Genomic DNA, 12628 nt, shown 5'->3' with positions numbered 1-12628 from the left:
ACCAAATTTATTGATTGCACAGAATTGAAAAACTCCAACACTAAGGGAATATAGTACATTGAAATTGAGGGGTTTTCTTTTCTTCTGGTTGTTCAGTCATAGTTTAAAATTTCCTTTTTCTTTTTTTCTGTTTTTCCTTTTCAACTAGTTTCTTCTTATATCAATTCTTTTTTTAAAGATGTTTTTAATTTTTACATTTTAATTATATATACATATATTCTTCATGTTTGGCTTCCTTTCATTCTATTCTATTTTATTTTGGTATATATATAAATTTTTCTTTCTTTTCAGTTTTGGAATCTAGTGTCTTCTAACAACCAGACCAAAATACACCCAGGACTTGGAGTATCACCCTGTTTTGCCCACCTGCTTAATTATATTCTCTCGTTTTCCTTTTTTTTTATTTCTGACCTTTTCTAATTTGTCTAGTGTATATTTCATTGTCGTCTTGGTTGATATTTTTGTATTTTGTTCATCTATTCTTTTCTAGACAAAAAGAAAAATCCCCATAAAAAAGAATAAGATGCAGTGCTGACTGTCCGAGACTTAATAAATAGGGATATTAGTAAAATTTCAGAGCTACAATTCAGAATAATGATGATAAAGATACTAGCTTGGTTTGAAAAATGCATAGAAGACACTAGAGAATTCTTTTCAGGAGGAATAAAAGAATTAAAATCTCATCAGGTTGAAATCAAATGAGCTATGAATGAGATGCAATTAAAAAAAGAGGCTATTACTGCTAGGATATATAAAAGAGAAGAGAGAATCAGTGATATGGAAGATAAATTTATGGAATATAGAGAACCTGAGGAAAAGAGAGATACTGGATCACATGGGTAGGATTCAAGAGATCAGTGATACCATAAAGTGAAACAGTATTAAAATATTTGGGGACCTAGAAAAGGAGAAAGGGAGGAGCAGAGGGTATACTGGAACAAATTATAGCTATGAACTTCCTAAATTTGGGGGAGGAAACAGGCATTCAAGTCAAGGAGGCACAGAGACTGTTCTCAAAATCAATAAAATTACGTCAACACCCTGACATATACTACTGAAGATTGCAAATCTTAGATACAAAGAGAAAACCCTGAAAGTAGCTCAGAACAAGAGGTCCTTAACCTACAAGGGTAGTAACACAGAGTGGGCAGCAGACCTGTCCACAAAGACGTAAAAGGGTAGAAACATAAAGCGGGCAGCAGACCTGTCCACAGACACCTGGCAGGCCAGAGAGGACTGACAGGATATATTCAGGGTTCTAAATGAGAAAAATATACAACAAAGAATACTTGTTTAAAGAAGAAATTATACCTATTCTACTAAAGCTGTTTGGAAAGATAGAAAGAGATGGAGTACTTCCAAATTCATTTTATGAGGCCAGCATCACCTTAATTCCAAAACCTTTGTCTAAAGGACAAAACCTTTGTCTAAAGACCCCACCAAAAAGGAGAATTACAGACCAATATACCTGATGAACATGGATGCAAAAATTCTCAACAAGATACTAGCCAATAGGATCCAACAACACATTAAGAAAATTATTCACCATGACCAAGTAGGATTTATCCCCGGGATGCAAGGCTGGTTCAACACTCGTAAAACAATCAATGTGATTCATCATATCAGCAAGAGAAAAACCAAGAACCATATGATCCTCTCATTAGATGCAGAGAAAGCATTTGACAAAATACAGCATCCATTCCTGATCAAAACTCTTCAGAGTGTAGGGATAGAGGGAACTTTCCTCGATATCTTAAAAGCCATCTACGAAAAGCCCACAGCAAATATCATTCTCAATGGGGAAGCACTGGGAGCCTTTCCCCTAAGATCAGGAACCAGACAGGGATGTCCACTCTCACCACTGCTATTCAACATAGTATTGGAAGTCCTAGCCTCAGCAATCAGACAACAAAAAGACATTAAAGGCATTCAAATTGGCAAAGAAGAAGTCAAACTCTCCCTCTTCGCCGATGACATGATACCGTACATAGAAAACCCAAAAGCCTCCACCCCAAGATTGCTAGAATTCATACAGCAATTTGGTAGCGTGGCAGGATACAAAATCAATGACCAGAAATCAATGGCATTCCTATACACTAACAATGAGACTGAAGAAAGAGAAATTAAGGAGTCAATCCCATTTACAATTGCACCCAAAACCATAAGATACCTAGGATTCAACCTAACCAAAGAGGTAAAGGATCTATACCCTAAAAACTATAGAACACTTCTGAAAGAAATTGAGGAAGACACAAAGAGATGGAAAAATATTCCATGCTCATGGATTGGCAGAATTAATATTGTGAAAATGTCAATGTTACCCAGGGCAATTTTACACGTATAATGCAATCCCTATCAAAATACCATGGACTTTCTTCAGAGACTTAGAACAAATTATTTTAAGATTTGTATGGAATCAGAAAAGACCCTGAATAGCCAGGGGAATTTTAAAAAAGAAAACCGTATCTGGGGGCATCACAATGCCAGATTTCAGGTTGTACTACAAAGCTGTGGTCATCAAGACAGTGTGGTACTGGCACAAAAACAGACACATAGATCAATGGAACAGAATAGAGAACCCAGAAGTGGACCCTGAACTTTATGGTCAACTAATATTCGATAAAGGAGGAAAGACGATCCACTGGAAGAAAGACAGTCTCTTCAATAAATGGTGCTGGGAAAATTGGACATCCACATGCAGAAGAATGGAACTAGACCACTCTCTTGCACCATACACAAAGATAAACTCAAAATGGATGAAAGATCTAAAGGTGAGACAAGATTCCATCAAAATCCTAGAGGAGAACACAGGCAACACCCTTTTTGAACTTGGCCACAGTAACTTCTTGCAAGATACATCCACGAAGGCAAAAGAAACAAAAGCAAAAATGAACTATTGGGACTTCATCAAGATAAGAAGCTTTTGCACAGCAAAGGATACAGTCAACAAAACTCAAAGACAACCTACAGAATGGGAGAAGATATTTGCAAATGACATATCAGATAAAGGGCTAGTTTCCAAAATCTATAAAGAACTTATTAAACTCAACAGCAAAGAAACAAACAATCCAATCATGAAATGGGCAAAAGACATGAAGAGAAATCTCACAGAGGAAGACATAGACATGGCCAACATGCACATGAGAAAATGCTCTGCATCACTTGCCATCAGGGAAATACAAATCAAAACCACAATGAGATACCACCTCACACCAGTGAGAATGGGGAAAATTAACAAGGCAGGAAACAACAAATGTTGGAGAGGATGCGGAGAAAAGGGAACCCTCTTACACTGTTGGTGGGAATGTGAACTGGTGCAGCCACTCTGGAAAACTGTGTGGAGGTTCCTCAAAGAATTAAAAATAGACCTGCCCTACGACCCAGCAATTGCACTGTTAGGGATTTACCCCAAAGATTCAGATGCAATGAAACGCTGGGACACCTGCACCCCAATGTTTCTAGCAGCCATGTCCACAATAGCCAAACTGTGGAAGGAGCCTCGGTGCCCATCGAAAGATGAATGGATAAAGAAGATGTGGTTTATGTATACAATGGAATATTACTCAGCCATTAGAAATGACAAATACCCACCATTTGCTTCAACGTGGATGGAACTGGAGGGTATTATGCTGAGTGAAGTAAGTCAATCAGAGAAGGACAAACAGTGTATGTTCTCATTCATTTGGGGAATATGAATAATAGTGAAAGGGAATATAAGGGAAGGGAGAAGAGGTGTGTGGGAAATACCAGAAAGGGAGACAGAACATAAAGACTTCCAACTCTGGGAAGTGAACTAGGGGTGGTGGAAGGGGAGGAGGGCGGGGGGTGGGGGTGACTGGGTGATGGGCACTGAGGGGGACACTTGACGGGATGAGCACTGGGTGTTATTCTGTATGTTGGTAAATTGAACACCAATAAAAATTAATTTATTAAAAAAAAAACAAAGAATACTTTATCCAGTAAGGCTGTCATTCAAAATAAGAGGGGGGAGACAAAAAGAGTTTCCAGGATAAATAGAAATTAAAGAATTTGTGATCACTAAAAACAAGAAATATCAAAAGGAATCCTTCAAGCAAATGGAGGGCCTAAAACAGACCAGAAAGGAAGAGAGATAGCATGCAGAAACAGTGACTTTATAGGTAATACGAGGGCATAGAATTCATATCTCTCAATAGTTATTCTGAATGCAAATGGGCCAAATGACCCAATCAAAAGACTCTGGGTATCAGATTGGATAAAAAAGCAAGACCTGTACATATGCTGTCTGCAAGAGATACATCTTAGACCCCAAGATACCTCCAGATTTAAAGTGAGGGGGATGGAAAACGATTTTTCATGATAATGCACCCCAAAAGAAAGCTGGGCTGGCAATCCTTCTATCAGACAAATTAAATTGTAAAATGAAGAACATAATATGAGATGAGGAGGATACTATATCATAATTAAAGGGTCCGTGCAACAAGAAGATCGAAAAATTGCAAATATTTATGCCCCTAACATGGGAGCAGCCAACAATATAAACCAATTAATAACAAAATTAAAGAAACACATTGATAACAATACAATAAGGGTAGAGAACGTTAACACTCCACTCCCTGCAATGAACAGATCCGCTAAGCAGAAGATCAACAAGGAAACAAGGGCTTCTAATGACACACTGGACCAGATTGACATCACAGATATATTCAGACCATTCCATCCTAAAGCAATGGAATACACATTCTTCTCAAGTGCACATGTAACATTCTCCAGAAGAGATCACATGCTGGGTCACAAGTAGGGTCCCAACTGGTACCAAAAGATTGGGATCATTCTCTGCATATTTTCAGGTCACAATGCTTTGAAACAGGAACCCAATCACAAAAGAAAATTTGGAAGGAACTCAAATACATGGAGATTTAAGAACATCCTACTAAGGAATGAATGGGTCAACTAGGTAATTAAAGAATTAAAAAATTATGCAAACAAATGAAAAGGATAACACAACTGTTCAAAATCTTTGGGATGCAGTAAAGGCAGTCCTAAGAGAGTAGTATATAGCAATACGACCTTTCTCATAAAACAAGAAAGGTCTCCAAAATACAACACCTAAAGAAGTTGGGGAAAGAACAGCAAATAAAGCCTAAATCCACCAGGAGAAGAGAATTCATAAAGATGAGAGCAGAAATCAATGAAATAGAAACCAAAAGAACTGTAGAACATATCAACAAAACTAGCAGCTTGTTCTTTTGAAGAATTAATAAGATTCATAGACCCCAGGCCAGATTTATCAAAAAGAAAAGAGGGGAAGCCCAGGTGGCTCAGCAGTTTGGCACTGCCTTCGGCCCAGGACATGACCCTGGAGACCTGGGATTGAGTCCTGCATCAGGCTCCCTGCATGGAGCCTGCTTTTCCCCCTGCTTGTGTCTCTGCTTCTCTTTCTCTCTGTATCTCCTATGAATAAAAAAAAAAATAAAATAAAATAAAACTCTGAAAAGAAAAAGGACACAAAAGAATAAAATCATGAATAAAAGAGGAGAGATCTCAACCAAAACTAAAGAAATACAAACAACTATAAGAACATACCATGAGCAACTTTATGCCAACAAATTTGTCAATCTGGAAGAAATGGATGCATTCCTAGAGATGTATAAACTACAAAAATTAAAACAGAAAGAAATAGAAAACCTAAAGGACCCATAACAATGAAGAAAACTGAAGCAGTCATCAAAAATCCCCCCAACAAACAAGAATCCAGGACCAGATGACTTCCAAGGGGAATTCTAGCAAACTTTTAAGGAAGAATTAATTTCTATTCTTCTGACTCTGTTTCAAAACTTAGAAATGGAAAACCTCCAAACCCATTCTATGAGGCCAGCATTACCTTGATCCCAAAACCAGACCAAGACTCCACCAAAAAGGAGAATTACTGACTGATATCTCTGATGAAGATGGATGCAAAAATTCTAACCAAAATACCAACCAATAGGATCCAAAGGGACATTAAAAGTGGGATTTATTCCTGGACTGCAAGGGTGGTTCAAGATCTGCAAATCAGTCAATGTGATACACTACATATATAAAATAACAGACAAAAACCATATAATCCTCTCATAAGATGCTGAAAAAGCATTAGACAATGCACAACATTCCTTCTTGACTACAACTCTTCACAGTGTAAAAAACATACCTTAATATCGCAAAGCCATATATGAAAATCCCACAGCAAATACCATTTTCAATGGAGAAAAACTGAGACTTATTCCCCTAAGGTCATGGGATGTTCACTGTCACTTCTATTCAGCACAGTACTAGTAGTCCTAGCCACAGCAATCAGACAACAAAAAGAAATAAAAGACATCTGAATTGGTAAGGAAGAAGTCTCTTATTCTTCACAGATGACAGACTAGTCTATGTAGAATACCCAAAAGACCCCACCCCAAAATTGCTTGAACTCATCCAGGAATTCAGCAAAGTGGCAGGATATAAAAATCAGTGCACAGAAATCAGTTGCATTTATATACACTAACAAAGAGGCAGAAGAAAGAGAAATTAAGGAATAAATCCCACCTAAAACTGCATGAAAAAAAACATAAAATACCTAGGAATAAACCTAACAAAAGATGTAAAGGATCTGTGCTTGAAAAAATCCAGAACACTTATGAAAGAAATTGAGGAAGACACAACAAAATGGAAAAATGTCTCATGCTCATGGACTGGAAGAACAAATATTATTAAAATGTCTATGCCTCATACATTGTATAGAATGTACAATCTAGACATTCGATGCAATCCCTGCCAAACTGCTATTGACTGTTTTCACAGAGCTGGCACAAATAATCCTAAAATTTGTATGGAACCAGAAAAGACCCTGAATAGCCCAAGGAACATTGAAAATGAAAAACAAGGCTGGTGCCATCACAATACTGGACTCAAGCTTTATGACAAAGGCTTAATTATCAAGACAGTACGGTACTGGCAGAAAAACACACACATAAATCAGTGGAACAGAATAGGGAATCCAGAAATGGACCCTCAACTCTATGGTAATGTAATCTTTGACAAATCAGGATTGACTATCCAATGGAAAAGAGTAGTCTCTTCAACACATGGTGTTGGGAAATGGACAGCCACATGCAGAAGAATAAAACTGAACCATTCCTTACACCACACCCAAAAATAGACTCAAAATGGATGAAAGATCTAAATGTGAGAAAGGAATCCATAGAAATCCTAGAGGAAAACACAGACAGCAACCTCTGCGGCCTTGGCCTCAGAAACTGCTTCCTAGACACGTCTCCAATGGCAAGAGAAACACAGGCAACAATCAACTCTTGGGACTTCATCAAGATAAAAAGCTTTTGCACAGCAAAGGAAACAGTGGACAAAACCAAAAGACAACTCACAGAATGGTAGAAGATATTTGCAAATGTCTTATCAGATAAAGGGCTAGTATCCAAAATCTATGAAGAACTTTTCAAACTCAACAACCAAGGGACAAATAATCCCGCTAAGAAATGGGCAGAAGATGTGAACAGACATTTCTCCAAAGAAGACATAGAAATGACCAACAGACACATGAAAAAAAATGTTCAATATCACTCAGCATCAGGGAAATACAAATCAAAACCACAATTAGATACTACCTCACACCAGTCAGAATGGCTAAGCCTAACAAGTCAGGAAACGATAGATGTTGGCAAGGATGGGAAGAGAGGAGAAGCCTCTTACACTGTTGGTGGGACTGAAAACTGATACTGGCACTCTGGAAAACAGTATGGAGGTTCCTCAAGAAACTGAAAATAGAGCCACCCTAATAGCCAGCAATTGCATTACTGGGTATTTACCCCAAAGATATAAATGTACTAATCTGAAGGGGCACCAGCACCCTAGTGTCTATAGTAGCAATGTCCATAATAGACAAACTATGGAAAGAGCCCAGATGTCTATCAATCTATGAATTGACAAAGAACATGTGACATACACACACATTCACACCCACAGTGGAATACTACTCAGCCACCAAAAATGAAATATTTCCGTTTGCAACAATGTGGTTGGAACTAGAGGATATTTTGCTACAGGAAATAAGTCAATCAGAGAAAGAATTATCATATGGTCTCACTTATATGTGAAATTTAAGAAACAAAACAGAGGATCATGGGAGGCAGTGGGGGGGATAAAACAAGACTTAAACAGAGGGAGGAAAAACATAAGAATCTTAATCATAGGAAACTGAGGGTTACTGGAGGGGGACTGTGGGTGGGTTGATGGGGTAACTGATTTATGGACATTAAGGAAGGCACATTATGTAATGATCACTGGGTATTACATAAGATTGTTTAATCATAGACCTTTACCTCGGAAACTAATACATTATATGTTAATTAATTGAATTTAAACAAAAAAGGTATAAATAAGTTATGAATAAATTAAAGAACAAAAGAATCAGGTGTTAATGTAGGAAAGAGATTCAATTTTAAGTACTAACTATTGTCAACTATTTTACACATATAATTTTTATTCCTCTAATCATATCCTGAGTTATCAGGCAAATTGATACTGAGAAAAAGAATAAGCTACCACATTTGACAAAATGTCATGGCCCACTATCTTGAAAAGAATATGCATTTGAAAAAAAAGAATATGCATTTGATTAATAAATAACTATTAATGATCTTTGTTTAAAAAATCAGTGTACTTCCTCTATATTCAAAAACATTTTATATAAATCAGGAATTTCTTTACTCAACACCTTACAATGTTTGACATTGGACAAAACACGCAAATAAGTCAAAGCAGGTCTACATGCCTAATTTCTGGACCTCAGGACCCCACCCAGGATTTCAAATCACCCTTGGACCTCCTTTTGCAGCAGATCAAGTGCTTCAGTGTTCTCCGAGCAGATAGGAAATGGACCATTACCATGGGCAACCGTCAGATGGGCACCTGAAACTATTGCATCTTGGACTCTTACTCCATGCTTTCCCTTTTGACACTTACTTCATTAATTCTATAAATACTTATTGAACACTATGGCCAACTTGACTGACTTACCATGGCACATATGCAAAACAAGTAGTTTTTGTATGTTTCCAAGTGGTTGTTGTTGGGAGTGACAGGTACTTTGGCATTTATTTTAAATTTCATACTCTCCCTTCCCACCAACTTCCCCTGAGATCAGCCCCTTCCTTTGCCCGGTAAAGAATCAAGCACCTGGCATAGTAATTGAGGAGGAATCTAGCAATGAATTTTCTTGACTGATTTTTGCCGTTGAGTAGAACTCCAAGACATTTGTGTGTGGTAAGCACTGCTGTTTTACACACAGAAATGTTGAATAAAGATAGATTCCCTTAGCTCACTAGACATGCTAGCTTAATAAATGCTCAAAATTGTCTCTTATTCTAAATGCTAAATTCACATTTCCCTCTTCTACATATACATTAGTTTACAAGAATGAATCCCAAAGATGAAACAAATATACTTCCCTGAGTGGTGAGAATCAATAGTCATTCTACTACATTTAGATGTCTGGCCATTTTTATTTGATATGAAAAGATCAATATTAATATCCCATAAACATTTGTAATTCTGTACCCAGTGGCATTTATTTTCAGTATGAAGAGCATGCTTCTGCAAAAAGCTGGCATGTTCATGAATAAAATCCTCCCAAGAGCTGCACCCAACCTCTCCACTAACCTGCAGACAGCCTTCCATCCCAGCGCATTCTCTGGAAAAGCCTTTAATACTGCAGATAAGTGGAGTAGAAGAATGCCTGGAAATGCTCAAGGCTGCATCAGGCAAATAGTTTTGTGCTGGCTTAATAGCTGGAAGACAAGTAGCTGATGTACAATTCTTTGGCCACAACAACAAAGTGTAACTAGAAGGTCCATTAACTTCTATGCTTCCAGGAGACACAAAAAAGGGAGAGGGACATTTTTAAATAATAAATGCAAGTTATGTGTGAATAACATAATGAGCACATTTTTAAAATGAAGGGACTAAAAGCTGACACCAGGATCTTCTCAATAATAGAGTGATGACATTAGCTTACTTTTTCAGTCCTTTGCATTCCTTGTGGACCCACTCTCATTCTTACAACAACCATATGAGGATAGTACAGGCTTTATTATCCACAAACATAGATGAAGAATCTTGGGTTTCAGACATAGTAAATGATGTCTGTGGCTACAATGTTAGTAAGCCATTGTGCATGAGCCCTAAAGCCCCAACATTTTCCTTTAGGTAGGAGTTTGAGATAGCCAGCCCCAGAGAAGTTGTTTCATTCTCTCTCCCTGCGAATGACAGCTTTGCTCAATTACAGTTCATTAACACCAAGTAGTGTTTAAAAAGGCAGACCTGGCCAGTAGTAAGATGAAAGATGCCATCAGCAGAGGGTAGGAAGTAGCAGCCCACTTGGACTGAGGATACACAGACTGGGAGGTATTCAGAGTCATCAGAAATCAGAGGAGTCAGTGGGTAGGAAATGCAGACTGCCAGCATAGCTATATGAGATAATGAGGGGCTGGAGAAGACAGTCCACCAATAACCAGAGTTGTGATTGTTAGGTGACAACCAAGATTGAAACGTGATGAGTGGGTCTCCCATTTTACTGGGGTGAAGTAAGGATTTTGTGATGGCTGTTGCTATTGTATCTGCCCATGTCCAATGCAGAAAAGACAGGGATGAATCTGGCTCATGGGATTCCAGGTGGTTCTACTGACCTCATTGTACATGCTGGGAAGAGGCTGGCAGCACATGCCCAGCTCAAGGAAGCTCACTCTTCCAGAAGCTTGGGTAGTGAAGTGTGTCTCTGAACACCATCAGGATTGAGTCACCTGGACTCCCTCTGGATGGGTAAATCAACGCTCAGGCACAGTGGCCTCATTCCCTTTCCTAGAAGGGAGTTTTGCCAAGGCTTGGAAGCCACCAAACTTTCCTCAGGGAAACCAGGCTCATGGGAGAAGTTGTCCAAAACTGGGGATGGGACTCCCTTGGGGGCTGAAGTCATGTTAGGCTAGGGCAGGCACATTTGGGGAGGAGGTGGTTTGTGGAGATGATCACATCACAAAACCTGTGACCCTGGGAAGCTAAGTGAAAGGGACGAAGAAAGCACCCATGGGTGAAATTGGCACTGAGGGGGTGGGGTGGTCTATTCTTGCAGATCCAGGAGGCCCACACTGCAGAAGTCACCTTCCTTGACCCTTTCCACAGGAAAGCATTGTTCCCATTTTCATGACCTACTGCTTACAGTTCTGCCTGTTTCCCACTGGGGCTGCCCGTAATGGACCCAGAACATCCACTTAGCACTTACTTAGCATGTGCTCAGCAAATAGTTCTCCTCCATTGTTTTCTGTTTCCTTGAGAAAGAAAGTTTTTAATCCTTCTTCTTTGCCCCTATTAGGCAGGATCATGCCAAATAGAATCTTCTAGCTATCATTCCTAACTATAATTTGCAGAAATGATCTTGAAACAGAACTTAATCAAAACATAAACATGGGCATATCCTTCACCTTCTTCCCTTTTTGGTTAATCTCTTAGCTAACATTATTGACGAGCCTACTGATTGAGATCCCCATCCATGTGGATGTGGCAACAGATCTTGATTATCTAGAAAATCTCTTAAAAGAAACCATTATTAACTAGATGTTTTTCTCTTCCATCTTAGGACCAAGAAGGAAATGACAAAACAAGATGATACATCACATTTTGGTTAAATATGGGTTTTCTGCCATCATGGTTTTAGCTGTGGTCTCCAGAGTATGGTGGAAACACATGAATTGATCTATTCAAGTTGGCAATAGAAATATTTGTATTTTTTTTGTACTGGAAAAAAATTATGCTTTATTTATATTATATATATATATGTGGATTGAAATGTGGCATTTTTAATCCCACCAAATGCCTGTAGGCTCCTCTGTAATTCCCAGCCTCTCTTGCAGTTACATTGGAGTCATGTGACTAGCATCTGGCAGATGGGACTGTCCAGGGAGGCCTGATCACAGCCTTCTCTTGACTATTACAGTGATCCCAGAGGCAAAACAATAGCATAGGAAAGGTCTGCCTGAACCACAGTAGTCTTTCTGCAAAGTGAGAAGCAAACTTTCATTTTGTGAGACCCAGAGGCTACTTGTTAACATGGCATAGCCTGCCTCCCTGATTAGCACACCCTGCCTTCTGAGTGAAAGCCAGATTCTCATGTGTCACATGCAGTACACAAGATGTCCTGAGGGCACAAGCATGTTGTACTAAAACACCAAAGGCCTTCTTTCATTACCTTTATTTTATTTTTTTAAGTGGGCTCCATGCCTAGTGTGGAGCCCAACACGGGGCTTGAACTCATGACCCTGAGATCAAGACCTGAGCTGACACCAAGAGTCAGACAGTTAACATCTGAGCCACCCAGGCGCCCCTCTTTCATTACTTTAATCCCATATATCACTCGATATTGCATTTATACATAGCTAGGTAAAGACAGGGACTATATTATCTCATTTAAACTGAACTCTCCCTGACAAAGTGAGTGACTGTCTTCAAAACCAATCTTAAATACAAAAAAAAGAATATTAAAAATGCAATCATGAAAGAACCACAACACAATGACACTTAACATGGTCTATTTCTGCTATAATCTCTTTGTCACCCCATT

The sequence above is a fragment of the Nyctereutes procyonoides genome, unplaced genomic scaffold (genome assembly GCF_905146905.1).
Source record: "Nyctereutes procyonoides isolate TBG_1078 unplaced genomic scaffold, NYPRO_anot_genome, whole genome shotgun sequence".
NCBI lineage: Eukaryota > Metazoa > Chordata > Mammalia > Carnivora > Canidae > Nyctereutes > Nyctereutes procyonoides.
Note: the sequence above shows the minus strand (reverse complement) of the source record.